General features: G+C 44.2%; 1 protein-coding gene across 3 annotated transcripts in view; it reads right to left on the bottom strand.

Annotated features, from left to right (window-relative positions):
* Plpp4 (phospholipid phosphatase 4) overlaps positions 1 to 13,021 on the bottom strand; it is a 115,141-nt gene that overhangs the window by 42,599 nt on the left and 59,521 nt on the right. The window lies entirely within an intron of this gene.

Genomic DNA, 13,021 nt, shown 5'->3' with positions numbered 1-13,021 from the left:
TCTCTTTCTCTCTCTCTCTCTCTCTCTCTCTCTCTCTCTCTCTCTCTCTCTCTCACTTTCTTTCTTTCTTTTGTTTTGCATAGGAGAAATTGAAATCTTGTTTTATCTGAAAATAGTACCCAGCTCAAAATAAATGAAGATTTGACCAAATGACCATACTGGCAAAGGCCACGGACATGAGCCATGTCTTTCACAAGGTCATCATCACCTTGGGGTGGGGGGCTTGTGGCTACCTAGTGCTCCTCCTGCACAGGGTACTACCCCAGGAGAGTCAGGGTCCATCCATCAGACTTGTTCTCTCTCAGTGGAAAACCTGTAGAGCTCTTTGTGACCCAGAAAACCGAGGGTGATAAGCCTATGGGAGAGAGCGACTCAGGCCTGAAATTGAGTCCAGTTGTTGGTAGAAATCATCACAAGGAGGCTCCCAAAGAATGTCTCATTTCTGGAAATGTCTGCTTATTAGAAAGGAGTTGAGGAGTGTCAAGGCTGTGGAGTAAAGAAGCTAGCTTGTCTCCAGCCCTCAAGCCCCACCCAGGTCCTGTCCCAAGCAGCCAGGTAGAAAGGACCCTAACTCGCTTTGCTGAGGCGGCAGGGGGTGGGCAGCATTCACAAGGCTCCTCCAGGGTTCCCAGCCAAGACTCGCAAGGACATTTTTGGCAGGCATCTTTCAACACTCTTATAAAGCTGAGGCACCTGAAGTTGAAGGAGACCAGAATGTCATTACACAACTGGGGTGGCAGCCCTGTCCCCATTCATTTACTGTCTAAGCCAAGCAATGATGAGGCCTCCTGTTCCCTTATGATCGTCAGCAGGGGTGCTGGCCAGCGTAGCCTCACAGCTTGGGTCTCTTGCTCTCTAAACAAAGGAAGGTGGACCTGGGCATGGTGATGCACACCTGTAATCCCAGCAACTCGGGAGGCTGAAGCAGGAGGATTGCAAGTTCAAAGCCAGCCTCAGCAATTCGGCAAGGCTCTAAGCAACTTAGAGAGACCCTATCTCAAAATAAAAGGTAAAAGGGCTGGGGATGTGGCTCAGCGGTAAAGTCCTCTTGGGTTCAGTTCCCGGTACCAAAAAAAAAGTGAGGAGTGAACTAGACATCAGTGGTGAGTTTGGAGTCCTGGGCACACATTTATAGCACAAATAAATTAGAGTGTAAGAAAGACTTTTTCAATCAGGTTGATGAATCAGGTCAGTCTAGTTAATAAATTTCTGGGACAATAATAATGACCATGCACTGTGCCAGATGCTGCGAACGTTTTAGGGCTGGACAGTTGCAGCCCCTCATGGAGCCGAGGCTGATGATGGAAACAGAGAGGAAAAATAATCAATAAACAAGGACGATGACACACTTAGCTAAGTGCTGCCACCGTAACAAGAGGAGAGTACAGGGTTTCCAGTGTGGAATCTTCTATAATGCCACACAGAGGCATAGATTCAAGGAGGAGCAAGAGTCGGCCACATGAATGTCTCTGATGGGCTTTCCTCACGAGACCTGAGCTAGATTCAAGTGCCAGTAGTTGGTTGGAAGGTGGTCCCAGGAATCCCCAGCAGGAAAGCGAGACAGGGATGAGAGGAAGCCATCAGAGCCACCATGGAGCAAGTTACCACCATGGGCAACAAGAGATCAAATCCCACTGGGGGCCTTGGGGAACCAGCATGAATACACACCCATGACTCAGCCCATCTTAGGGGCAGGGAGCTGGGGGATTTGTCCACCCCACCTGTACACTAGTCACTGTCCGGGGGCTGCTGGAGCACGGGTTGGACATCCATGTCCTGCACACCTGCCAGGAACACAGGCAGAGTGTGTCTGCACTATGAGAAGCTCTTGACCAGAAAGATGCAGGGGCCAGGGAAATGCGACCACTGTGCAGGGGCCGAGGGAATGAACACAGGCAGGACTCTTACTGCCCGTGGGAAGTAAGGGAGGAAGTTGAGGGCAAAGGCCCAGCAACGAAAGCATACAGCTGCCTGGTGTTGTAGGAGCTGTTAAGAACTAGACTCTGAAGCCAAGGGCCTGGGTTCCAACATCAGATGGTCTGAGTATAAATACCAGCTCTGTGACATGCTGGCTATGTGATGAAGGATCAAATCATTGAACTCTCTGAGTCTCGGTTTCCTCATCTGCACAACAGGCTAACAACAGTACTGATCTCATGGGTTTGTTGTGAGAATCCAATGGGACAAGACCTTTGTAACTCTCAGCACAGTGCCCGACATGTCTCACATGTACAATGAGGGATAGCTTTTGCACTACTGTAAAAACGATGCAGGAAACACAGGAGGGGAGCAAGCATGTGGTTGCAGGGACTTTGGGCACCACGTTAGAGTCTGTTTTCTGTTGGGTGCAGTGGAAGCCACTGAGGAGTGTAAGCTGAGGAGTCCTGACATGATCATTCCAGAGTGTCAGTCTCCAAGACATTAAACACCTTTTCTGCTGCCACATCCCCAATCCAAGACAGCTGCTGGCACAGGAGGAGGTGCTGCTTAGCACCAGTGAACCAGGCTCATTCAGAATGGGGGACCATTTCCGGAGAAAGGGATTATGGGACAGTGTTCACGTATGGTATCCACATTTTTATTTATTTTTTTTTAGTTCTATTGAGGTATAATTGACAAATAAAATTGTACATATTCAAGGTATATGCTGTAACATTTTGACATATGCACATATGAAATGATTATCATGATTAAGTTAGTTAATATATCCATAATTTCACATAATTACCTTTTGGGGAAGGAAAGGCGATAATATTTAAAATCTGCTCAGTAAATTTCAAGTCCACAACACATTATTGTTAACTACAGTCTCCCTGCTATGTGTTAGAGCTCCAGAAGTTTTCACCTGAGAACTGTGCATTTGTAATGTTGGACCAACATCTCTCCATTTCTCCCAGCCCTCGAAACTGCTGCTCTACTCTCTGCTTCTATGAGCTCAATGTTTTAAATTCTCATTAGAAGTGAGATCATTCAGTATTAGACTTTCTGTGTCTGCTTATTTCCCTTAGCATAATGTCCTCCAGGTTCATCCCTGTTGCCAAAAATGACAGAACTTCCTTCTCTTTGAAGCTGAATAATATGTTTTATTTATCCATTCATCCACTGACAAATGCTTGGGTTGTTTCCACATCTTGGTTGTTGTGAATAATGCTCAGTGAAGACAGGGGTACAGGTATCTCTTCCACATACTGATTTCATTTCCCTTGGGTTTGGACCCAAAAGGGGGACTACTGGGTTATATGATGGTTCAACTTTTAATTTTTAAAGCACTTCCACACTGTTTTCCATATCAACAGTGCCAATTTACACTCTCACTCATAGTATATAAAGATTCCCTTTTCTCTGCATTCTCACCAACATCTGTCATCTCTTATCTTGTTGATAACATCATCCAAACAGGTGTGTATGGTGATATGTTGCTATAGTTTTAATTTACTCATGCATTTGAAGGATCAATATTTGAAGGATCAACAGTTAAAATATCCATTCTACCCAAAGCATATTGAAGAGTCAATGCAATTCCTATCAAAATTCCAGTGGTGTTTTCTAGGAAGAGTAAAAAAATTCTTAATTTCACATGGACATACAAACAACCTCAAATGGCTAATGCAATGTTGAGGAAGAAGTATAAAATTTGAGGCATCACCTTTCCCATTTCAAATCACATTACAAACCACAGGAGTCAAAACCAGTACGATACTGGCACAAAACAGACACACAGACCCATGGAACAGAATAGAAAGTACATAGTGAACTTTCACATGTACAGTTAATTAATCTTTTACAATGTTTCCAAGAACAAACAATATGGAAAGGATGGTCTCTTCAAAAACTGGTGTTGGGAAAACTGGGAACCAATATCCACATAAACCATACACAAAATGGGTTAAAGACTTAAATGTAAGACTGAAGCCAACAAACTCCTAGAAGAAAATACAGGGAAGAAGCACCTTCACGTTGGCATCAGCAATAACTTTTTGGATATGATGCCAAGAACATAGGAAAGCAAAATAAACCAGCAGACTATGAAAAACTAAAAAAGTTCTGTACAACAAAGGAAACAAGGAACAATACAAGAAAGCAGCCCACAGAATGGGAGAAAACATTCACAAACACGTATGTGATAGAAGGTAACACCCAAAATATATAAGGAATTCGTTCAACTCAACAGAAAAAATAAAAACAAATAACCAGTTTAAAAGTGGATGAAAAGACATCTTTTCCAACAAGACATATAAATGGCCAACAGATAAATGAGAAGATGTCATCATCACACTGCCAGTGGGAATATGAAGTGGTACAGTTGCTACGGAGAACAGTTGGGCAGTTCCTCAGATTTAAACAGTTATCCCATGATCCTTCATTCCATCCTATGTATACATCCAGGAGAAAGGAGAATATGCCCCCCAAAACTTGCACACAGATATTATAGCAGCATTTTTCATCAGTCAGAAACCGAAAACGACCTACATATCCATCAGTTGACTAGTGGATAAATAAGATGTGGCATAAATCCGCACAATGGAATATTATTGAGCAGTAATGGTGCATGCTATCACACGGCTGAACACTGAAAACATCATGAAGACAACTTTGCAATTTAAGGATAAGAAAAGGTTTCTTAGCCAGGACACAGAAAGCAATAACCACAAAGAAAAAGAAGTAAGTTAGGCTTGATCAAAATTAAAAGTGGCTGAAGACACCACTAAGATGAATAGGCTAGCCTATTCAACATGATGGGAGGCAAAACGTCTATCCAACCAAGCCTTATAACAAATGTGGGAAAACGCCAATTAACCATAAATACATCAAAACAATTTTAATGGGCAAAGAACTTGAACAGATAATATGCAAATAGAAAGTGATGTGAAGAGCCAATATGCAAATGACAGGGTACCCAACATCGTTAGTTATCAGGGGAATGCAATTAAGACTGCAGTGAGATACCACTGCACACCTATCAAGATGAGTAAAGCTAAAAGGACTGATAACGTGAAATATTAGTGAAGATATGGAGAACCTGGAATTTCAGAAAACTTTTAACCCAACAATGCCACTGTCAGATATTTTGCTGCATAAAATGGCAAAGTTCATCCACTAAAGGAATTGCATGTAAATTCACAACTTTAAAACACTGGAAAAATCCAAAGGTGGACCAAGGATAGAATGGATAAATACCTTGTGTGATATCCATTGCCTCAGCTTACATCTCAGCAATGAAAGGGGAAAGTTACTGATACTCGTAACATGGATGAACTGGAAGATGCATGAGCAGAAGCTCACAGACACAAAAAAAGCACAAACCATGGATGATTTCCAAAGATGTAAATGGAATGAATGGGTAAAGCTAATCTAAAGTTCAAAAAATTTAAAAAAAAAGAAAAAGAAAAGGAAACATGAACAGGGCCGCGTCTCTCCAAGGGATAAGGACTGACTGGAGAGAGATTGAGAGACAGGAACAGTGTGGGGTTATGAAAATGCCTTCCACTGTAATGCAGTGGGTCGCACAATGTGTCCGTCAGTCAGGGCTGACTGGCTGTGGTTTATGCATGTCAATGTAAATTTACCTTAACATGCTATTAAAAAAAAATCGTATCAATGAGTGGTGGTGGTGGGAAATGGGTAGAAACGATAAGAAACCAGAAGAGCAGAATGCTGCACCCAGAAATGGAGATTCACTGGGCAACCCATTTTCCACGAAATGTTGAAAAATTTTTATAATAAAAAGCTGGAAAGAAGGAAAGAAAGGCAGAAGGAAAATAAACAGGCAGCAGCTGGGCACTGGGCTTTAATTATAATCTTTCATCTGACCCCCATCATTTTTTTTTCAAAGAAAGAAAAGAGTAAACCAATTCCTGGAGGTAGAGTATGTTGAATGAATTAAACAGTATCCATGTCTTAAAAGATTCTATTTATTCAGACCAGGAACTTGGAGAGTGGATGAATCCAACACATGAATACTTAGTTTCTTCCATAGATCACCCCACTGCCCCAGAACGAGGTTTCCCAGCCTGGACCCTGCTGGCATTCTGAACTGTGTAACTCTGTCACGGAGCCCTTCTGTGGTCAGCAGCGCCTGTGGCCTCCAGGCAGGAGATGCCAATGGCACGACCTTCCCAAACACACACACACACACACACACACACACACACACACACACACTTGCAACAACCTCAAATGTCTCCAGACATTGCTAAATGTCCCCTGGGGGGCGTAAAACTGCCCAGTTAAGAGCCACTATCCTAGAATATACATTGTCAATCAGAAGACGGCTCCAGCTCCCAGGGGGTTGAAAATTGGTTCTTAAAGAGATGAAATAAATCTTGGTGATTACAATCATTTGGAAGGGAAAAATAAAAACTATCATTAGGGGAAATACTGTGAGGAGCTCTTGCCAAGTTTGCTCATGTCCCTTGACATGATTGCAAACCTGAGGGCTTTTATTTTTAAGTATGTTAACAGATACACAATAAATGTGTGGCATTCAAATCTTGTGGTGGGAGTGAGAGGGAAAAGTCTAACTGCCTCCATGGGGAAGGGGGGTGATAATGAAAAGCAGTCTGCAGAACAAACCAGACCCTACAGAGAGGGCTCGTCCTGCACCACCACCACCCCCAGGCTCTGGCATGTCCTGAGCAGGCCTTCCAATGCACAGCAGAGTCTTCACTTACGTGGCAAAGTGAGCACAGTTGCTTCCCAGAACCTCTGCAATTGTCTTGGAAGCTTGAAATGGAGGATGATAAAAAATAATTAGGAAAAAAACTGTGAAGGGCTCTTGCCAAGTTTGCTGAGGTCCATTGATTTAGAAACTTCCCTTTTCAAAAAAAAAATTATTTTATTTTATTTGTTCTAATTAGTTGTACATGAGAGTAGAATGTATTTATGCGTTTGATAGATCATACGTTAATGGAGTGTAATCTCTCATTTTTCTGATTATACATATTGCAGGATCACATCGGTCCTTTGTAAGTTACGAGAGAAACCACATGAGGTGAATTGATCTCAGACAAATGGCCACCGCTCATCTGCTCAGAACCAGTGATCTATGCAGCCCATGCCATTTACACAGTGCTTAAAGGAAGAGGAGAGGAGTTTCCAAGCACCCTGTCTACTGGCAAAACCCCTTGAGAGCAATTTCATTTCATAAAATGATGCAAAACAAATGAATCTTGCAGTCTTCTCTGCTTTCCTGGTTCCTCTTTCTTTATGCAAAAGCTTGCCAAGCCACTTCGAGAAGCAGCTGGTTTATGATACTGAATATTCATGCTTGATGGAGTTAGACCTGGCATAGATGGTATCTTGTGATAATTTCCCAATTCATACTTAAAAGCTACTTAGATTCCTTCAGCAACAGCAAACTCCCAGACACTCAGCTGCAAAGGCCCTTCCACATGTGTGCTCCTCTCCCCAGGACCCTGTCAACAAAAGCATCACAGAGCAAATGCTTCCTCTACGATGAGGTCATCAGAGCTCTACCGTGGCATTTCTGACTTTAAAATGAGAGAGGACAGAAGGAGCAGCAGTGCGATGTCTAACTCTTCTTGGCTCAGCCATGGTGGCTGGTTGTTTGGTCAAACACCAGTCCAGATGTTGCCATGAACGTGTTTTGCCAAGTGATGAATCTCTACCATCAGATGACTTTACATAAAGCAGCTTAGCCTCCATAATGTGAGTGGGCCTCATCCAATCAGCTGAAGGCCTCGAGAGTAAAGAGCGAGGTTTCCCACACCACCAGCAATTCTACCTCAAGACTGCCAGCTAGGAGGCCTGCCTGGGTCTCCAGCCTGCTGGTCTCCCCTGGGGCTCAAGGCTTTAACATCAACTCTTACTGAAATTTCCAGCCCGCCAACTTGCCCTGCAGAACTTAGACCTGCCAGGCCGCACCATCCCATGAGCCAATGCCTTAAAATAATTCTCTTGTGACAAGAATAGGTAGATATAGAGAGACACACAACCTACTGGTTCTGCTTCTCAGGAACATAAATTCCACCTGATGGCACTTGAACTCCACAGCACATCAAGTGAAGATGGGAAGCAGGTGGCCCAGGGGCTTCTGACTTGCTTGGCTACAGACAGATCAGTCTTTGATCCTGCAGAGGACAGCGCTGAGGAGGACCAAGGCAGCCCTTCACACCACAGGGCCCTGCAGAGCCCTGGAGCTGGAGGCATCTGGTCCTGGGGAAGGCAGGGTCAGGGGCAGACATGGGTCTGGAAACAGGTTAAGTAGAAAGTCCTTATAAACAGAAGCTAAGCTCCCAGGTCCCAGGTATGTCCTGCAAAACTAGGAAACCAGCCCACCCACTCTTGAAGAAGACAGGGCTTTAACCATATGAGGCTCTGGACATGGGAAAATCATGCAAGGAGAGGGCAGCTCAACAGGCAGATGGAGAACAAGGAGAGCATGTCAAAGTCCCCAAGATGACCCGACCTATGAGCACCCAGACAGCCTGGGAGGCCTCTTCTGGGACCAAAGAGCCTCAAGGTAAAGGCCAGCAGGGAAGCCAGTGAACCCCACTTAACCAGCTCTGCCCAGTTACCTGAGCAACTAGACCTCTAATAAGAGCATACAGTCAAGGACACCAGATATTTAAGGAAAGCTCCATACAAGACACACAAAGAAAAGGCAGGGAGCAGGTGCAACCTGCAAGCAGAGAGGTAAGAGACATTGCATCCATGGGGAAAAATCAAAAGAACAAGCTATTGGTTTTTTTAAAAAAATCAGAGTTCAAGGAAGAGTTCTTAGAAATTAAAAATACAAAGATCGAAATGACAATTCTGTAGAAGGGTTAGTAGATACAATTATTTAAATCTCTGAGAGATGAGCAAAAAGGACACAGATAATAGGAAAGAAAAGATAACAAAAAGATTAAGATTAGTCCAGGAGATTCAACATCTGCTTAAGACAGTTCCAGAGATGAAACAGGGACCACAGAAGCATAAGTAACAAAATTCCAGCTTAAAAGGACTCATGGAGTGACCAGAACAATATATTCAATAAAAGAAGCCCAATAAGGCACATCTTCAGGAAATTCAGATGACCAGAGACACAGAAAGTATCCTAGGAGGTCCCAGAAAAAAACAGGAGAAAAATGAGGAAATCCACACCCTCAGACCGCTCGCAGGCACACTGTGAACCGGAGTCCTGCATGGAAATGATTTGCAGCTTAAAATCCTATACACAGTCAGAAACAGAATTAAGACACTTCAAACATAATAAAAACCTCAAAATCTGAAACCCATCTGTACTCTTTGGAGGGAAACTCCAGGAGAAAGTGCTTTTCCTCCTGAAGGCTGCCCTGTCCCTCAAAAGACATTCTCAGCTTCTTATTCCAGAGAGCAGCACTTCAGTGCTGAGTTCCACCTCACCCACAAGGAGACATGGGCCATGAACATCAGGGTCCACTCCCAAGTGCTGGGCCCTGGGCCTGCGAAACAGTCAGGGCTCAGTAGGGCTTCTGAATCTCTGTCAGCCAGACCTGCCCTTCCTACCTCCCTGGCCCTTTAAAGAAAGTACCCTGCAAGCAACAATTACCCCTTTTTAGACCTTAATAGAGTTATTTAAAATTGAAGCACCCATGCGCACAGTTTGAGGATGCTGGTCTTGTTTTAGTAATGCTTTTTAATACTAATGGTTCCCAGCACCTGTCAGGAGCAGGGATGATGAGCTTGCATTACAAAGAGCCAGAAAATAGATATTGTCATTTTTGTGGACCATGTTTCTTTTGTGACCACTCAACTCTGTCCTTGTAAAGTGAAAGCAGTCCCAGACAACATGTAAATGAACAGTCATTTCTGGGTTCCATTAAAACTTAATTTGCAAAGCCAAGCAGCCATTGGCTTGGTCCACCTGTTGGTATGGGCTAATCCCTGGACAATGGCGTGCCTTCATTCATTCTCACCATTTTTTACAGGAAAGAAGTTTCTTAATAGCTGGCCTTGGCATTAATCATTTATTTTACTATGCTTTTTCTCACTTCAATCTATTCTCTTGAATCAATACCCAATGAAAAAAATTGAGATTGTGCTATGAGAGACAATTCCCTTTGCAGAACATTCCAGTGTTCAGCCCCTGGAGTGAGTCCACTGTCTCCTCTTCAACCTGATGCTTCTCCCAGGCCTGGAGGAAACCACTAGCTCTTGGAAATTGTGTTCTCTGTAAGTCCAATCAAGGGGTTAGGCTGCCTTGCTGAGTGAGTTGCCCCTGAGAAGGCCACTCAGCACGGCAGCCACCGCAGGGATATGCTGTGTGCTCAGGGTTTGCTTGTGAGCTCTTCAGCTGGAGCTGTTTGGTTGCTCATGGGAGATTAAGAACAAGATCCTCTGTCTCCAAAAGAAATCAGTGTTTGTTCTTAAGTTCAGAGGAAACCAACCATTCTACAGGATGCTATCCGGGCAAGAACTACATTCCAGTGGCCAATTATCTCTGAAGAGAGCAAGAGCAAAAACCACACCTGCCTGGCCCAGGGGTTGGTCTGAGATCTGGCATCCCAGAACGTTTCTGCCAGTTCCTCCAATCAAGCCTAGAAAATTGATTTTTTTTTTTAAGGGAGAAGGTATATTTGTAACAAAATGAAGGCCACTGAGGTCACCCCCTCTGAGGAGGGAAAGTCACCCCAAACATGAGGCTTCCTATTAGTTATTAGCTATTAGAAATCCAGAAAACACCCCTGATGGTTTTTCTAACTGGAAATGTCAGTTCCCTTCAAGCTGGTGCTCACTGCCCTGTCATCAGAAGGGGAAAGAGATACATGGAAATACCCCCATGAAAGTCCAGAGGCTACGGAGGATTCTGCCAACTGGAGAAAATCTATAACATTCTAGGTGATATCAGAAGCAAAAGATAATAACTGCACCTGACAAAAAGCTCATCCAGCACAGATCAACCTCAGTCACACATTCGACAAGCAGTCAATGGGCAGCTCTGTGAGAAAGGCTTCCTGTGGCTGGAGGGAGAGAGAGTGCATCCAAAGGAAACAAGTTTGTGAGGCCGGGCCATGAATCTCTGTGGCCCAGCAGTCTGCCAGCTTGAGGCATTAGCAAGGGAGCTATTTCCTCCCCAAGTTCAAATGCAACAGCAGACACTGAACTCTGCCTTGGTCCTCAGTCAACCATTTGAAAAGAGAGAATTAAGGTTTTCCTATCTTAGGAAAGGGTTCCACTACTTAGTGCTCTTCATTTTTGAAGTCCCTTAAAACTCAGCACCACACCTTTGGGAGGACAAAATATATCGTAAACACAACACAAAATAACAACAGAGGACTTGAGTGAGCCTACAAGGGCACAGATGGAGAGCAGGAGCAGACCCCGGGTGAAGACGACCCCAGGTCCCTCAAAGCAACGCCAGCTTGGGAATCCCTGACGTAGGGATGCCATAGCTCAATACAGCAGGGAGCCTCCAGCTGGCACTGTGGACCCTTCGAAAGGTTACACCATGACCTCACATTGAAGAAATGGCTTTGGAAGGAAGCACTTCCAGATGTGTGACAGGAAGGCCTGAAGCTGAAGAACCTGAGGCCCACATTCTCAGGCATCCTGCCGCAGGGACGGATTCTGAAGCAGCATGCGCACAGTGACGGGTTTCCCTCAATCCCTTGCAGGACTCTAAAGTCAAATCTCTGTGTTCATCTCCCAAGGATGCTGCAATGAATGACCAAGAACGTGGCGGCTAAACACAGCACACACGCATTCTCTCACGGTTCTGGAGACCAGGAGTCCACCGTCAAGTTGTCAGCAGGACCATGCGCCCTCTGAAGGCCCTGGGAAGAGCCCTGCCTTCCTCTTTCAGCTCTGGTGGCTCCAGGTGTTCCAGGGCTTGTGGCTGCATTACTTTGACCTGCCTGTGTCTCCACTGGGCCTTCTCCATGTCTCTGTTTCAAATTTTCCCATGCCTGTCATCCTGTGTCCAAAATGATCTCATCTCAAGATCCTTACTATAATTACATCTGCACAGACCCTTTCTCTTTCTTTTTTGGAGTATAAAACAGTAATTTTTAAAAATAAAAATACACATAATGAAATGATTACTAGTCAGACAAGGTGATCCCTTCACACGATCACCTTGTGTATGGGGGGATCCTGAAATTACTCTCTTGGCAAATTTCCCATAAATAATACAGTATTATTAACCAATATCCTTTTCCCACAGATTCTAGGGACTTGGGCCTGCCTTTTGGGGGTCAGTATGCAACCCACTACAGTCTTCAACAAACCAAAGGACAAAATGAGCTCTTTATTTAGACTTCATGAACTATAAATACTTCATTGTATTACATTACCAAAAGGTCCAAGACACTGGATTATATCAGGGGCTGTCAACCTTGGACAGGTACCAGGTCTGTCTGAGCCTCAGTACCCTTGTAAGTTAAATGGGAACAACCCCAGTCTGGCAGGTTGGGATTCAGGTTGACAGTAATTCATTTTGAGCACCTTGCACCCCAATATGTTGTTGACAGACCCTCATCTCCAATGGCTCTGGGCAATGTCCATAGCTAGCCCACAGGATAAAGCATTCCATTAATTCTCGAATGTCTCAATCCAGTCACTAGCAGGGTTTGTCTTGGATACAGTATTTAGAAAAAAAAAGAAAAGGAATGATCAAGATAAGAGACGAGCCCAGTTACGTAACGGTCAGACCTGCAGGAGTCAAGGACTCCCTGACCTGGAGTCAAGTCATAGCCCACCCCAAGCTGTTAGGCTCCTGCCTGTACAGTTCCCCTTCAATTAGCCCAAGAATCACCAACTTACTACACAGCCTGCCACTACCTGTGGACATACCACGGCAGGGTCTCATCTTATTCAAGTCCCGGGCTGCATCTTGTTAATGTCTGTATCCTCAACACCTGGCATGGTGCCCAGTATCTAAGTCAGTTAATAAACATTGATAAAATGGAGAAAGACATAAGCTGCGATATTCTAGAAACTTCATCTCTGATAATAAATAACAATAGCCATAGCTACTGCTTATTTGAAGACATGATTCTAAGTGCTTTACAATTATTGAGTGGACCAAATAAGATGATGG

The sequence above is a fragment of the Sciurus carolinensis genome, chromosome 5 (assembly GCF_902686445.1).
Source record: "Sciurus carolinensis chromosome 5, mSciCar1.2, whole genome shotgun sequence".
Taxonomy (NCBI): domain Eukaryota; kingdom Metazoa; phylum Chordata; class Mammalia; order Rodentia; family Sciuridae; genus Sciurus; species Sciurus carolinensis.
The sequence above is the reverse complement of the archived record's forward strand: the minus strand, read 5'-3'. Positions and strand labels throughout refer to the sequence as shown.